Below are 17,893 nucleotides of genomic sequence, written 5' to 3'. Positions count from 1 at the left end.
TCAGCATGTAATGGGAAAAAAATAATAATTATAAATCAAACAGAGACCAGCGGCCCACGCAGGTCCAAACACACCGGCCCACCGGGGATTCTCCTGCACTTTCCTTGGCCAGTCCGCGCCTGTTATTTAGGGTGCTGCTGTATTTAAAACACACAGAACAGTAGAAACAGAAACAAGAAACAAAACACAACCTGCTATAGTTATACACTGTATCACACAGCTATATGTAACACAGAATACAGTGCTTTAATATGTAACAGAACCTTCACCCACAGTCAATCATGGACGCAATACAATACACTGATGAACCCTTGACTTGAAGTTTTATTTTAAATACCCACTACAAGGCTTCTTTAAAACGCATTCTTTTCTCTCACCAGCACGCATTCTTCCCCTATAGACTCTTCTTCTTTTCATAACCTGAATACAAAATATCTAATAATAACGAAACTCCAATACCTTCCTGTATTCTGTCAGAGACAGACAGACAGCAGTTTGTAAATATTTTGTTCCCATCCTTTCCATAGACAACATTTCTTAATTGTAGTGATTTGGGTACAGATTAACTATCAGGGTACAGATTATCATTGTATTTTTAAAATGTGTCTTTTCCTCATGTGTTTTTTCAACAGAAATTAAAAACACATTTTTACAATACTAATTATAATATTTCCATGTTTGAAGTTAAAATGATATAATAGCATCAGGCCAGGAAAAAAAATCAGTACACATTTATGTATATATATTTTTATTAAAGTTGGTAAAATAATACATTGAAAATAAAATGTAAAAGAAGATTAGCATCAATATAGCACAAATCAGAACATTAATCTCAGCCAGCAATAGTATCCAGGTGATATTCCAGCTTCAGTTTAAATATCAACTACATGGAAAAGTGAGCATTCATCCGTGTGGCTTTTCTATACAAACCAAGACCACTCTTAAACCAGCAAATCTATAATATATATATTATAGTGTAGTAGGCTACTAGTCAGGACTACACATTCTTCACTTTTGTATTGATTATCAAGGGTCCTTTATCGTGTGACCCTGGGCTGAATATGGGGTAGACCTGCCCAGGGAATGAGCCTTCTAAAGTATGGATGTGAAATCTGGTCTCTGCATTGTAAAACGACAGCCTCCCTCCCTCGTGATCCAGATACACCCCCCACATCTTGCACATCTTCTCCAGATTTAAGGTCTGATCCACTGACTGGCTCACAGCTTTACAGGTCTTCCCTTTAACCAGCCTCATAAGCCAGTAGCCCTCCCCTGGTTTCTGAGGTATGCTCTTCTCATGAGGGTGTGTGGAGACCCCCAGGACCCAGTAGCCCTTCTCCCCCACCTCCACCTCCCAGTAGTGCCCCCCTGAGGTGAACCCCTCCCTGCCCAGCACACTGGGCCACTCTGCTGATCCCTCCCCTGTGAATCTCACTCGTGAGCCGTCTTCAGAGACTGTGAGGCTGGGACTGGCTGTGTCGGGGTCTAGAGTCACATTGACTGGGGTAAAGGAATGAGAAGAGTGTGTTATTGAGAATCACAGGAAAAGCAGAAAGCAGAGAACTTGATTATTGATGCTTTCTCTCTCTCACGATGATGAACAACAACACTTTCACTCTTTGACCATAACAACTGTATTTAGACAGATTTTAATGCTATTGTAACTGGAAACAAACATTTAATTTTATTTTTTCTTCTATATATTAAATTAGAAATTGCAAGCGATGCTACATTTAAAATTTTTTTAAACACATTTAAAACTAAATGTGTTCAATGAGAATTTTGAGAATATGATTTATTCAATGCAAACTTACCACAAGCTTCAATTATTTTTTTCCAATCTGAAATAAATGAATAGAATAATGAATCAAGTGTAAGAGAATGAATCTGTGGATTCTGATTACTGTAAGTGTATTAATGCAGATTAAAATGTTATACCTCTGTCAACGGCATAGACACACGTGTCTGTTTGAGAGAAGAGAATATATTGAAGGATGGGAGGAAATTGCCACAATAAAATCATAATTAGTGTCCAAACACACTCTTTATGGGTCTCTTCTAATCTGCACACAACTTGGTACAGAGGGTTTGATCCACCCCATTAAATAATTCACACATCTAAACTAATCAATTAAACCTGACATCGATAGCAGCTGCTTTTTTCAATACACCCAATGAACCAGTTTTGAAAGATGATTTATAATTCATAATGAAAAAATAACAAAAGAGAGAGAGGCCAGGAGTTTATTAATATTGAAGTGAACCAATGACACATGTTGAATTCGCTTATATGAGATAGAAAGATATAAATACTGAATACAACACATATTCTTACTGGTATTCCTTCGAAGTTCTTTCAAATCTAGGAATGAAACACACAGAAACCATTTCATTAAGTGCAGAAGCATTCCCCCCATTTCAGTTTTAAATGTAATAAAACCACAACAGAGATCTGAAATATTTAATATTCTCCCTACAATTGGTTTTCAGTGTTACTTTAATAAAATAATAACGTGTTTCTGATCAATTGCATTTGAAATTGTACAGACTGCCTTTATATGATTTATAATGATCTTACCTGCTTCAACCTTCTCTTTCACCTGTTTTAAAGTCTCTAAAAGATAGAAAATGAAAAGTTGAGTTTATATTTCCGCTAATGAACAGCAATACAATGGTTTAATTTAATAAAAAGAATATTGAGATGAATGTATTAATCTTGCCATAATTCTTCTGAAGATCCTCCTTTTCTAAAAGACACAAACAAAGACAGCTTGGTTAGTTTTACTAGTTTAGAACAGTTGAGATTCATCATTAAGGGTTATATGACTTTCATTGCATTGGTTACATTATTAATATATGTAAAGCCCAAATATAGGTGTTTCCAATGCATTCTTTTGTTGTAATTTTATTAGCGATACAACATTCCCTCATTTTTTTTAAACTTTCTTTCTGCAAATTATTTATTTATACACTTACCTTTTCCCAGTCTCTCGTTCTCTCTTTTTAGATCCTCCTTTTCTAAAAGACACAAACAAAGACAGCTTGGTTAGTTTTACTAGTTTGGAAGAGTTGAGATTCATCATTAAGGGTGATATGACTAGATTTCATTGCATTAGTTACATTATTAATATACTTAGAAGACCATAAATGGTCCCAAAGCTCAATCGCATTGTCCAATGGATGATTTTGCTTTATTTCCTAAGAGGAACAGCATTCCCTCATTTCAGTTTTAAATGAAGTTCAATCACAACAGAGACGTGTGTTTGTAACTCTTTAATATTCTCCAAACAAAGTGCAGAGCATTTAGAATTAGAACTGCTAGGGTTTCTGATAAAGGGAGATTGAAATGGAAACTTTCTGTCTGCAGATTATTTATACACTTACCTTTTACCAGTCTCTCTTTCTCCCTTTTTAAAATGTCTAAAACAGAAAAATGAAAGATTAGTTTGTGTTCTTGCTCATGAATACAATAATTTAAGTAATTTAATAAAAAGAATGAGATGAATGTATTAATCTTGCCATTTTGCTCCAGAAGACCCCCATTTTCTAAAAGACACAAACAAAGACAGCTTGGTTAGATTTACTAGTTTAGAACAGTTGAGATTCATCATTAAGGGTGATATGACTAGATTTCAGTGCATTAGTTACATTATTAATATACTTAGAAGACCATAAATGGTCCCAAAGCTCAATCGCATTGTCCAATGGATGATTTTGCCTTGATTTCATTAGCGGTACAGCATTCCCTCATTTCAGTTTTAAATTTAGTTGAATCACAACAGAGACGTGTGTTTGTAACTCTCTAATATTCTCCAAACAGACTGCAGAGCATTTAGAATTAGAACTGCTAGGGTTTCTGATAAAGGGAGATTGAAATTGAATTTCTTTCTGCACATTATTGATGCACGTACCTTTTCCCAGACTCTCATTCTCCCTTTCTAAAATGTCTAAAACAGAAAAGAGTGAAAAGTTTAGTTTGTATTTTAGCTCATGAACTCATGTGATTCAATACAATAGTTTAATAAAAAAAAGAATATTGAGATGAATGTATTAATCTTGCCATAATTCTTCTGAAGATCCTCCTTTTCTAAAAGACACAAACAACGACAGCTTGGTTAGTTTTACTAGTTTGGAACAGTTGAGATTCATCATTAAGGGTGATATGACTAGATTTCATTGCATTAGTTACATTATTAATATACTTAGAAGACCATAAATGGTCTCAAAGCTCAATCGCATTGTCCAATGGATGATTTTGCCTTATTTCATAAGAGGTACAGCATTCCCTCATTTCAGTTTTAATTGTAGTTCAATCACAACAGAGACGTGTGTTTGTAACTCTCTAATATTCTCCAAACACACTGCAGAGCATTTAGAATTAGAACTGCTAGGGTTTCTGATAAAGGGAGATTGAAATGGAATTTCTTTCTGCAGATTATTTATACACTTACCTTCTCCCAGACTCTCTTTCTCCCTTTCTAAAATGTCTAAAACAGAAAAGAGTGAAAAGTTTAGTTTGTATTTTAGCTCATGAACTCATGTGATTCAATACAATAGTTTAATAAAAAAGAATATTGAGATGAATGTATTAATCTTGCCATAATTCTTCTGAAGATCCTCCTTTTCTAAGAGACACAAACAAAGACAGCTTGGTTAGTCTTACTAGTTTAGAACAGTTGAGATTCATCATTAAGGGTTATATGACTAGATTTCATTGCATTGGTTACATTAGTAATATACGTAAAGCCCAAATATAGGTGTTTCCAATGCATTCTTTTGTTGTAATTTTATTAGCGATACAGCATTCCATCATTTTTGTTAAACTTTTTTTCTGCAAATTATTTATTTATACACTTACCTTTTCCCAGTCTCTCGTTCTCTCTTTTTAGATCCTCCTTTTCTAAAAGACACAAACAAAGACAGCTTGGTTAGTTTTACTAATTTGGAAGAGTTGAGATTCATCATTAAGGGTGATATGACTAGATTTCATTGCATTAGTTACATTATTAATATACTTAGAAGAACATAAATGGTCCCAAAGCTCAATCGCATTGTCCAATGGATGATTTTGCTTTATTTCCTAAAAGGAACAGCATTCCCTCATTTCAGTTTTAAATGAAGTTCAATCACAACAGAGACGTGTGTTTGTAACTCTTTAATATTCTCCAAACAAAGTGCAGAGCATTTAGAATTAGAACTGCTAGGGTTTCTGATAAAGGGAGATTGAAATGGAAACTTTCTGTCTGCAGATTATTTATACACTTACCTTTTACCAGTCTCTCTTTCTCCCTTTTTAAAATGTCTAAAACAGAAAAATGAAAGTTTAGTTTGTGTTCTTGCTCATGAATACAATAATTTAAGTAATTTAATAAAAAGAATGAATGAGATGAATGTATTAATCTTGCCATTTTGCTCCAGAAGACCCCCATTTTCTAAAAGACACAAACAAAGACAGCTTGGTTAGATTTACTAGTTTAGAACAGTTGAGATTCATCATTAAGGGTGATATGACTAGATTTCATTGCATTAGTTACATTATTAATATACTTAGAAGACCATAAATGGTCCCAAAGCTCAATCGCATTGTCCAATGGATAATTTTGCCTTGATTTCATTAGCGGTACAGCATTCCCTCATTTCAGTTTTAAATGTAGTTCAATCACAACAGAGACGTGTGTTTGTAACTCTCTAATATTCTCCAAACAGACTGCAGAGCATTTAGAATTAGAACTGCTAGGGTTTCTGATAAAGGGAGATTGAAATGGAATTTCCTTCTGCAGATTATTTATACACTTACCTTCTCCCAGACTCTTTTTCTCCCTTTTTAAAATGTCTAAAACAGAAAAGAGTGAAAAGTTTAGTTTGTATTTTAGCTCATGAACTCATGTGATTCAATACAATAGTTTAATAAAAATAATATTGAGATGAATGTATTAATCTTGCCATAATTCTTCTGAAGATCCTCCTTTTCTAAAAGACACAAACAAAGACAGCTTGGTTAGTTTTACTAGTTTAGAACAGTTGAGATTCATCATTAAGGGTGATATGACTAGATTTCATTGCATTGGTTACATTATTAATATACGTAAAGCAAAAATATAGGTGTTTCCAAAGCATTCTTTTGTTGTAATTTTATTAGCGATACAGCATTCCATCATTTTTGTTAAACTTTCTTTCTGCAAATTATTTATTTATACACTTACCTTTTCCCAGTCTCTCGTTCTCTCTTTTTAGATCCTCTTTTTCTAAAAGACACAAACAAAGACAGTTATGTTAGTTAAACTAGTTTGGAAGAGTTGAGATTCATCATTAAGGGTAATGTGACTAGATTTCACTGCATTAGTTACATTATTAATATACTTAGAAGACCAATTATGGGAGGTGCCCAATGCATTATTTTGTCGTAATTTCATTAGTGATACAGCATTCCATCATTTTTGTTACTTTCTTTCTGCAAATTATTATACACTTACCTTTTCCCAGTTTATTCTTCTCGCTTTTTAAAATATCTAAAACAGAAAAGAGTGAAAAGTTTACCTTCTGTTCTGGTTCATTAACTCATGCAATTCAACACACACACAGAGAACCAGCGATGTTATTATTCATAATGAGAAAATAATACTAACAGGAATCCAATGGTTCATATTATTATACTTCAAGATACTACTGTCTCATCAATGTGAAGAACTCAGGAAAGAAAGAGGAGATTATTAAAAAATAAAATTAATATTCTTACTCCGGTCCTGTTGAAGTTCTTCGCAATCTGGTATGAAACACAGAAACCATTTCATTAGTGATACAGCATTCCCTCATTTTGCGTTCTAAATTTAGTTCAATCACAAAAGAGACGTGTGTTTGTAACTCTTTAATATTCTCCAAACAGACTGCAGAGCATTTAGAATTAGAACTGCTAGGGTTTCTGATAAAGGGAGATTGAAATGGAAACTTTCTTTCTGCAGATTATTTATACACTTACCTTTTCCCAGTCTCTCTTTCTCCCTTTTTAAAATGTCTAAAACAGAAAAGAGTGAAAAGTTTAGTTTGTATTTTAGCTCATGAACTCATGTGATTCAATACAATAGTTTAATAAAAATAATATTGAGATGAATGTATTAATCTTGCCATAATTCTTCTGAAGATCCTCCTTTTCTAAAAGACACAAACAAAGACAGCTTGGTTAGTTTTACTAGTTTAGAACAGTTGAGATTCATCATTAAGGGTGATATGACTAGATTTCATTGCATTAGTTACATTATTAATATACTTAGAAGACCATAAATGGTCCCAAAGCTCAATCGCATTGTCCAATGGATGATTTTGCCTTGATTTCATTAGCGGTACAGCATTCCATCATTTCAGTTTTAAATGTAGTTCAATCACAACAGAGACGTGTGTTTGTAACTCTCTAATATTCTCCAAACAGACTGCAGAGCATTTAGAATTAGAACTGCTAGGGTTTCTGATCAAGGGAGATTGAAATGGAAACTTTCTTTCTGCACATTATTTATGCACGTACCTTTTCCCAGACTCTCATTCTCCCTTTTTAAAATGTCTAAAACAGAAAAGAGTGAAAAGTTTAGTTTGTATTTCGGCTCATGAACTTATGTGATTCAATACAATAGTTTAATAAAAAGAATGAGATGAATGTATTAATCTTGCCATAATTCTTCTGAAGATCCTCCTTTTCTAAAAGACACAAACAAAGACAGCTTGGTTAGTTTTACTAATTTAGAACAGTTGAGATTCATCATTAAGGGTTATATGACTAGATTTCATTGCATTGGTTACATTATTAATATACGTAAAGCCCAAATATAGGTGTTTCCAAAGCATTCTTTTGTTGTAATTTTATTAGCGATACAGCATTCCATCATTTTTGTTAAACTTCCTTTCTGCAAATTATTTATTTATACACTTACCTTTTCCCAGTCTCTCGTTCTCTCTTTTTAGATCCTCCTTTTCTAAAAGACACAAACAAAGACAGTTATGTTAGTTTTATTAGTTTGGAAGAGTTGAGATTTATCATTAAGTGTGATATGACTAGATTTCACTGCATTACTTACATTATTAATATACTTAGAAGACCAAATATGGGCGTTGCCCAATGCATTATTTTGTCGTAATTTCATTAGTGATACAGCATTCCATCATTTTTGTTAAACTTTCTTTCTGCAAATTATTTATTTATACACTTACCTTTTCCCAGTGTCTCTTTCTCTCTTTTTAGATCATCATTTTCTAAAATACACAAACAAAGACAGCTTGGTTAGTTTTACTAGTTCGGAACAGTTGAGATTTATCATGAAGAGTGATATGACTAGATTTCATTGCATTAGTTACATTATTAATATGCTTAGAAGACCAAATATGGAAGGTGCCCAATGCATTCTTTTGTTGTAATTTTATTAGCGATACAGCATTCCATCATTTTTGTTACACTTTCTTTCTGCAGATTATTTATACACTTACCTCTTGTCAGTCTCTTGGTGTCTCTTTTTAAACGAGCCAAAACAGAAAACAAGGACAGGTTTGTGTTCTGGTGTTCACTCAATTTTTGATTCTCGTCAGTTTTTGCTTCTTTTTGTACTGCGCATGCTCGCCACTGTCTTTCCACTTACTTGCCTGAATATCAAAGCTTTTCAGATCGTCGGGCGGGCTTTTGTGGCGGAGTTTCAGTTTTCCGACTGTTTGTCAAGTTCCGAGCAAACATAAGAAATGACCAGGAAGGATGAGAACAGTCGCAAAACCACGATTCTGACAGTATGAGGAATGTTACGGAAATGAAACGGCTACCGAAATAACATGAAAAATAAATAAACGAACACATAAATAAATGAACAAATTTATAAATAAATAAATATAAACTATAATTTAATACAGTATATATTTTTTTCTCTGTCCTGATGTACTTTGCTTTATTATTGTGTTCTGTGAAATGTATCTCCTCGTTGTTTCTCTGTGTCTCCTTAAACACGCTCCGCCTTTACACCTTTCGATCCCACCTGTCAGGTGACTGAAATCCTGAAATGACGTAAAGCTGTCATTAACATAGAGGTTCCTCATTTAAATACTGATTAGTTGTTCCGCCGCCTTTATGTAAATAACACCCATTCCGCCTGTCGGAAAACAGCAGAAAAGTTTTTCATTTTATGATGGAAACAGCGTTCGGGTTAAGAGTCGGGTTCAAACAGACGGAGCCAGCGAGTTTCGGACTGTCGGGAGACACGTTAGATATTCAGGGAAACTCTGACAAAACAGCCGCGAGTTTCATGAGATACGGAGAAACAAGAGAAGATACATTTAATAGAACACAATGATAACATAAAGTACCTCAGGACAGAGAGAAAACAAAATAAAGTTAGAGAACTCCTATTTTAATGTAGCCAAAACTACACTGTATTAAATTATAGTTTTGATTATGGATGATATTTTATGCCAAAATGAAAAATAAATAAATTAATGCATAAATAAACAAATAAATAGATGTCGAAATAAATAAATATACAGACATGTATGTATTTATTTATAGATTTGTTTATGTATTAATTGATGTATTCGTGTATTTATTTTTCATGTTAATTCGGTACATTATCCCTTTCCTCCTCTAAACTCTCTAGCAGCGCATTGAGCTACTCATGGTGAGGACACAGTCATGACAGAATATAAATCATAAGAATATAGAAAGAATACAATACCTTTACAAGCACAACAGAGGATTACTACCAATACAATCACCACAACAGGTACAACGTAGAAATCCATTTTAGAAGAGTCTTCTATAAACACAAGAAAGAGGAGAAATCCATAAATGAACAAACCTGTGAAAGCGCGCTGTGTGTGCTGGGTGAGAGAGGCTCTGGATGAAGGGCTGCGAGTTAATACAGAATCACATTGCGCCTCTATGACGCAAGTCTATGGAAGCTGGATATAGAAACGGAGATGAAAGCCTCTTCCGTTCAAATGGACCGGAGAAGCTAATTTTCAGGTTCCTCTGTGTGTGTGTGTGTGTGTGTGTGCGTGTGCGTGTGTGTGTGTGTGTGTCAGTGTGTGTGTGTGTGCGTGTGTGTGTGTTTGCGTATGCATGCGTGCGGTGCTGCGGTGTCTGGAGCGTTACGTTTCCTTCCCCCGCGACTCCGGAACAGGGCGAGCATTTCGTGGCCAAATCATATCAAGTCTTGACCACTGTTTCCTTTTTGTTTCCGCGATTTCTTTTGTGTTCTATGATTCTTCGGGTGACGATCGCATGATCAGCTCGTGGTTGTCTAATCTGCACTGTCACGCCACACACAGCCACAGGCTAGATAAAGAGACACTAGTCGTTTTTTCTCTCTGGTAATTCGTGTTCTGGTGTTTTAAATGTATTTACATTTTGTTTAAAGAAGTATAGCTAATCAGATTTGTAACCAATGTGTGTGGAATGCATTGTACCTATTTAAGTGAAACCCGTTTTATTTGAGGTTGTGTAACAGTGCTAGATAGCCGTTTTTAACGATGTAGGCAAACTAGAATTATGCTTACAATGTTCGATTTGTTTTTAAAGGAATCTCAATCACAAAATCTAGGATTACAAAATCCGGATCACTTGATCCAGATTAGGTTTTGAAAAACCGGTCCCAGGCTATAGGGGCATCCTGCACTCCACGCAGAGCGGTGCCTGTATATTTGAGAGTATTTTATATGAGAAATAACTTTAATAAACACATGCTCAGTTATGCCACACAATATTTTCTTCAGCTTTTCAGTTACAACAAAGTGATGTTTTTGGAGTTTATATGAAAAATGAAGCGAGTTGAGTGATGAAGCTTCAATTTGAAACAACGGGGTGTCGGCGCAACAGAATAATCAACATGCTAATAAGCTTCGGGTAGAAGTATTATGCATCCCATCGATTCTAATGATCACTTTTCAGAACATTTATCAGCTGCAGTAAATGTCCACTGATACTGCCACCAGCTTCAGTAAGACTTTCAGCACGAATGAGTGACACTAAACAGCATCCATACTGGAAAACATTAGACCGCCGTAGACACGCATTGGTGTATTAGATCAGTTTAGTGCCGTGTTATTTTCCCTAGCCCTGTATACAGGTCTGCAGTGTTGAAATAGTTCTAGCTAAATGACCTTGTGACCATTCATGCTGTCCCTTTGGACGAAAAAAAACTGTCCATAGTTCTGTGCTTCTGCATTTTCAATCGACATGCAATGTACTGTAATATACAATAAAAAAGCGGATGAACTTTGAGTATAGAGTTTGTGATTGAGATTCCTTTAAAAACAAATCGAACTTCGTAAGCATCATTTATAATGTGGATACAAGCAATCCAGCAATGACTGAAAAAACAAATCAAAACGATCTAGATAAAAGAAATCTGTAACACAAAATATCAGAAAACAAAATCCGCATCACTGTTATCCAGATTAAACGTTTTGAAAAACCGGCCCCTGGAGATCGTTGGTTCAAATCCAGGCTATGTCATTGCCGACCATGACCGGGGGTTCCTAAGGGGCGGCGCACAACTGGCCGAGCGCCGCCCGAGTAGGGAGGGCTTAGGTCGGCAGGGCAATCCATGGTTCACCGCGCACCAGCGACCCCTGTGGCTGACAGGGCGCCTGCGGGTCCACAGTGAAGCCTTTCAGGTCTGTGTTGTCCTCCGGCACTATAGGTCTGGTGGCTTCTCTGTGGATCCGCAGTGCGAAAAATGACGGCTTGGCAGGAACACGTTTCGGAGAACGTGTGTTTCAGCCTCTGTTTCCCGTGAGGCAGGCGGGTTGCAGCAGTGAACCAGGATACAAATTATAATTGGGCATTCCAAATTTGGGAGAAAACCGGGTAAAAAAAACATTGGTGACAACTAAAATTAAACATAAAAAATCTATTACTGCCATAATATACATGATCAGATGCATGTATGTATTTATATTTTAGGTCAGTCGTGATAATGGCTCCAGATAAAAACTCTGCATTGTAACCGTGGTCAGAATGGAGTGATGCGACTGGAGTTTGCTATCGCGAGTGCTGGGAGTCGCTTCCGGCGATGTATTTTACAACCAGAGTCACATTTAAATTCGGGTTCTTCTCTTTGCTTTACATTCTTATTGGGTGTTTAAAATTCTACACTCGCGTTGTTTCATTTGTGTATTTATATTGTAGCGCGGAGTAGTATAATGGATTCTGTTTTCATGTATGTGAATTATTCACTCACTCGATTTGCTTGTGTTGTTCTTTGATTTTGGGTTTCAAGATCCCGTTACTATTCCCAGTGGTGACTCTGTTAGCCTCGTGATACAAAGCGGTATTGCGCCGGTGTGAAGTGATTGTTCTGCAAATCCTGTCACTGTTTTATACTCCGTTTGTCGCTGCCACAGCTGGAGCTGCTGGAGTGCTTATTTTGAAAAAGGTCATTTCAAAATCCCACATACCGCGGAGAAACCCAATTGAAAGTTCTGTACATGGTTCAGACCATTTTTCAAAACAGAAACCAGGTTACATCCGAGCACACAGAACAATGGCACAATACAAACTGAATCAAAAAGCATGCTAATAATAATAATAATAATAATAATAATAATAATAATAATAATAATAATAATTACCTGAACTGTGTTGTGTCCCCATAGACTTTCACTTTATATAGGGTGGCAAGTTGCACAGAAACCGGACCTGGTTAGTGACAAAAAATAAATAAATCTCTGTCTGTTTCAGAACACCAATAATATATTCAACATGTATCTCATTGGCGGTTTAGAAACGAGTATTTCAGTTCAACTATCACAAACTGTCCTCTCTCTCTCTCTCTCTCTGTACCTTTCTAGTTCTTCTCGTTGCCTCAGTCGTTCAGTTGAAGGTTTTGTTCTTTTCGGGAATGTCTCAAAATGTCGGTTTTCTTGTTGTTTTTAGCTAGGCGAACAAGAGAGGCATTTCTGTGCAAAAACACTTTCACTTTCACAGACTCGCATCATAACGGGACTGGATATTATTATTTGTTTATTTAGCAGACGCCTTTATCCAAGGCGACTTACAGAGACTAGGGTGTGTGAACTATGCATCAGCTGCAGAGTCACTTACAACTTCGTCTCACCCGAAAGACGGAGCACAAGGAGGTGAAGTGACTTGCTCAGGGTCACACAATGAGTCAGTGGCTGAGGTGGGATTTGAACAGGGGACCTCCTGGTTACAAGCCCGTTTCTTTAACCACTGGACCACACAGCCTCCTAATTAGCTTGTTTACATGTACTATCTTTGTGGGGACATTTTCTCAAATGTTGTCCCCACATTGATATTAATACATAGACTTTATGAAGCACAATTAGTTCATTCTATATAGAGGGGGATGCAACACGTTTGGCCGGAGCTGTATATTGTATTCTCGGAGGATTTATGAAACCTAAACATATGGATCGAGAGCTCTTATTATTCATCCAAATATCAGCATATAACTTATCGTTCATTATAGTGACATTCTCCGCTCACTCCTCCCTCTCAACTCATGTAACGCATCGTCTCTAATACATCTTTGTTAGTCTATTAACACAGCACTGTGTTGATGGTGCTGTTGCCAGCGTGTGAATTGCATGGGGTGTATCATTATACACAGAGTATAGGACAGATAGATAACGGGATGTGAGGTTCTGATTCATAGTGGTTGTTTTATATTGAAGCGTCTGCATCCTCCCCACTGCTCTGCTCAAACTCCTCTCGGCTACCAGCGGGGAAGGGAGCGGTGAAAGAGAACACGAAAGCGAAAGTATTGCCGGATTCTACGAAACATCAAAACCCGAGCCTACAGTCACACGAACAAGGTTATATTCTGCGATCCTTCGTCGTGCTGTAGTGCAGGTTTCATATAACACTATACAGTGTGCAAATAGACGTGCCAGGGCAAACATATTTCCATCACCCTATATATAGAATGAACTAACTTTGCTTCAGAATATATTACTATGATGGCTTCTGCCAGACTTTCTTTACATGAGATGTTTTTTTTTTAAATTCCACCCGATACGCATGCCAGCGTCAGTGGCACACTGTCGCTGGAGGTGAAAAGCGCTCAGTGCCTACTGGCGCTGGTGTGTAACACCTGTAACATGATAAACCAGCGCTCAGTGTGTAACACCTGTAACATGTTAAACCAGCGCTCAGTGTATAACACGTGTAACATGTTAAACCAGCGCTCAGTGCCGCACCGCCGCGGACCAGCAGCCAATTGCAAGCTAGCAAGCCAATATAGAAAGTGTCGCATGACAAGTGTTCGTGTGGTGTTTTAGCTTGCTGAAATCATCTTCTTTAGAAACTTTATTTTTATTTTTGATGGCGCACATTGTAAGCGATATTCTCGAAGACGAGACTCCCTTTTCAAAGCGCGTAGAAACAAGCAATCAGCAGCGACAGTGCTTCCCGGCAGCTTTTGTCGAAATTCTCTTTTTATATTTATTTTCTGTTAACATTAGTTTATGGACAATCGTGTTTGCTTTTAAACCAATTAAAGTGTTACAAAAAAAGACTATTGTATAGTCCAGGGTTGCACAATTCCGGTCCTGGAGGGTCGGTGTCCCTCCTGGCTTTTGTTCCAACCTTGCCCTAAATTACTTAATTGGACCAATTATTACCAATTATTGGTCTAATTAAGTAATTTAGAACACAGTTGGAACAAAAGCCAGGAGGGTCACCGGCCCTCCAGGGCCGGAATTGCACACCCCTGCTATAGTCCATTCATTTTAATTCCGTACATGGTCTTGTTGTACTAGTGCTCAAATATACACTCCCTTTTTTCTTTATATATTTACCTGAATCCTCGCTTAATATAATTTTAGGAAATGACATGTCAGCACTGTACTTGAAACCAGAGAGCGTCTGCCGATGAAAATAAAAATACGGCTAAAAGCAGAACAGTATTCGGTTCAACAGAGACAGTCAGTAGCTTAAAAACAAATAAGCGAAATGCTCCGTGTCTGTCTGTACAGTTTGAAACTTGAATGTGCCGCTCCTGCTAGCTCTGCGACGCTCAGCCAATAGGCAGGGACGGGACGTTGAAAAGAATTGTGTGAAATGTGGGATTAGGCATTGAAGCAAAGGTATATTTCAGGGTCTTAAAACTACATTTCCCACAATACTTTTCAACGTCCCGTCCCTGCCTATTGGTTGAGCGTCGCAGAGCTAGCAGGGGCGGCACATTCAAGTTCACATTCACTGTTCTGTTTTTAGCCGTATTTTTATTTTCATCGGCAGACGCGCTCTGGATGCAAGTACCGTGCTGACGTCATTTCCTAAAATTATATTAACCGAGGTTTCGGGTAAATATATAAAGAAAAAAGGGAGTGTGTATTTGAGCACTAGTACAACAAGACCATGTACGGAATTAAAATGAATGGACAATAGAAGAGTCTTTTTTTGTAACAATTTAATTGGTTTAAAAGCAAACAAGATTATCCATAAACTAATGTTAACAGAAAATAAATATAAAAAGAGAATTTCGACAAAACCTGCCGGGAAGCACTGTCGCTGCTGATTGCTTGTTTCTACGCGCTTTGAAAAGGGAGTCTCGTCTTCCAGAATATCACTTACAATGTGCGCCATCAAAAATAAAAATAAAGTTTCTAAAGAAAATGATTTCAGGAAGATAAAACACCACACGAACACTTGTCATGTGACACTTTCTATATTGGCTTGCTAGCTTGCAATGGGCTGCTGGTCCGCGGCGGTGCGACACTGAGCGCTGGTTTAACATGTTACACGTGTTACACACTGAGCGCCGGTTTAACATGTTACAGGTGTTACACACCAGCGCCAGTAGGCACTGAGCGCTTTTCACCTCCAGCGACAGTGTGTCACTGACACTGGCATGCGTATCGGGTGAAAATTCTAGGGGGTTCAAAACCTTTTCCCATGTGTATAGCTGTAGGCTATTTAAAGCGCCGTGGTTCATAGACACATCCCTTCAGACTGCTGACAGTAAACACGTGCATTCTTAATGCGCCTTGTTATTTGGTCATATATATGCTGTTGTATCGATAGGATTTTAACTGGCACTCAGTCGGCTGGTTTCACTGGCGTTTCCCCTCGTTTAAAAAGTGCAATAGCTGCACAAAACAAGTTCTTCCTATAAATACTTACCCTTTCTGTGCAGGTGGGTAACATGTGAGAGGTCCTGTTTGTTCAGCCCTGGTGTAAAATGGCAGCGCTAGTTTGGGGGTTTCCTGCTGGCAGGGTAATATTAGTAATATAGAAACTCCACAAACTGCCGCTCGATTTTTCTTCCACTCTCGTAAAAAGAACCGCCAGAAACAGCAGGAGACTCTCCATTGTATTATGGGGTTGGTTTTTACAGGGATATTAATAGTAGGCTACTGTTTATATATATTTATGTATTTAATGAACCATCTTGTAATGAAAATAAACTACATAATGATATTGCAAATAATAGTAGAACAGTAGTATTTCATGTTAGATTTAGAAATATCACGTTTTTCACTTTGTCAGCTTTTCATTAAGCATATGGGAAAACTACAAAGCGGTGTGTAGTTCAATATGTTAACATAACAACGATTGTGTATCCAGGCGCTGTCAAACACTTCCTTTCACACAATGATCTGAACTTTCGCATTTCATATTTTACACCAAAAAGCTGGAAAACAGGCATAGCAATTTTATGTATCTTCTAAAAGACTTTTAAAAACTTTAAAAGAACCCTAAAGTTGCACAATATATACCACAGTATGAATTATTCTATTAGTCGTCACTTTGGTGGCGGGCGAGTGTGACCAAATAATAGCAAGGCACATTCCGAATACACGTGTTTACTGTCAGCAATCTGAAGGGATGTGTCTATGAACCACGGCGCTTAAAATAGCCTAACTGCAAATTTTAGTTTATTCTAAAATCGAATGTTATTTGATGTTAATTAAGCTTCCGATTAATGACTATTACACGTGGAGTTTGTACAAAAAAAATATTTATTTACTTACCTAAAAAAAAAAAAAGTTTGAATACTGTAAATAAAATTGAGATATTTACGCTTCTAGGCGTTGTTGACAGTTTCCTTCAAACCCATTATCAGAATACTGTTTCGGTTGAAATGATCTTCCTCAGACACTGCTAAGATTGCAAGTATCATTGCTTGGTTTAGACTACAGTAGACTACGAAGTCGGATAAATTTAGTACCACTTTAATTTGATCAACCTATATATACCCTGTTAGGATAAACAAGATCTGGATTTGTTTTAGAGCATTTTACAGCACTGGGGATTCCATAAGTGCCGCATCACGTGATAGGCTGTAGGTTTATTCACATCCGATTGGATCCCAGACCAGTAGAGTCTGAGAGTCTAGTTATTTCGCCACTGCAGCCTCTAAACATAGAAACAAAGTTGTTGAAATGTTTGTCTGCTTTACTGAGATTAATATGCACTACATCACTCACAATACATACTGCTGTAGATTGACAGCACTGAAGACATTGCCAGGGCTGTTATTGACTGGTATTGAAACTCTTCTATTTTCTCTCAACAGAACATTTTTCCTCAAATCAGGTTACTGATTGAAGTTCTGCATGAGCTGCCTGTAATCTCACAAGATCCACTTAACAAACAAACAGACAGGAGAAGAAACAGACACTTCCAATATCTCTCACATCGTGTGGCAAAGTGGTTGATTGGGTACAGGTGCAGGAGTGATGCCGTGCGTGAATGAAACAGACAGAGATTATAATCCAGACAGGAGAAGAAACAGACACTTCCAATATCTCTCACATCGTGTGGCAAAGTGGTTGATTGGGTACAGGTGCAGGAGTGATGCAGTGCGTGAATGAAACAGACAGAGATTATAATCCAGACAGGAGAAGAAACAGACACTTCCAATATCTCTCACATCCTGTGGCAAAGTGGTTGATTGGGTAC

The 17,893-nt window shown here is 37.0% G+C and overlaps 2 long non-coding RNA genes across 2 annotated transcripts; both read right to left on the bottom strand.

Annotated features, from left to right (window-relative positions):
* Positions 1-737: 737 nt before the first annotated feature.
* On the bottom strand, positions 738-2,743 carry LOC131709669 (uncharacterized). Its single transcript, XR_009311569.1, has 5 exons — positions 2,579-2,743; positions 2,336-2,362; positions 1,939-1,965; positions 1,815-1,841; positions 738-1,500 (listed from the first exon to the last, which is right to left on the bottom strand). It is a non-coding gene; the product is annotated as an uncharacterized LOC131709669 (long non-coding RNA).
* Positions 2,744-5,828: 3,085 nt separating this feature from the next.
* Positions 5,829-6,765, bottom strand: LOC131709670 (uncharacterized). The gene is made up of 3 exons (XR_009311570.1): positions 6,737-6,765; positions 6,474-6,509; positions 5,829-5,970 (listed from the first exon to the last, which is right to left on the bottom strand). It is a non-coding gene; the product is annotated as an uncharacterized LOC131709670 (long non-coding RNA).
* Between the last annotated feature and the right edge of the window lie 11,128 nt (positions 6,766-17,893).

Source organism: Acipenser ruthenus, chromosome 44 (assembly GCF_902713425.1).
Source record: "Acipenser ruthenus chromosome 44, fAciRut3.2 maternal haplotype, whole genome shotgun sequence".
In the NCBI taxonomy this organism is placed as follows: domain Eukaryota; kingdom Metazoa; phylum Chordata; class Actinopteri; order Acipenseriformes; family Acipenseridae; genus Acipenser; species Acipenser ruthenus.
Note: the sequence above shows the minus strand (reverse complement) of the source record. Positions and strands in the feature narration are given on the sequence as shown.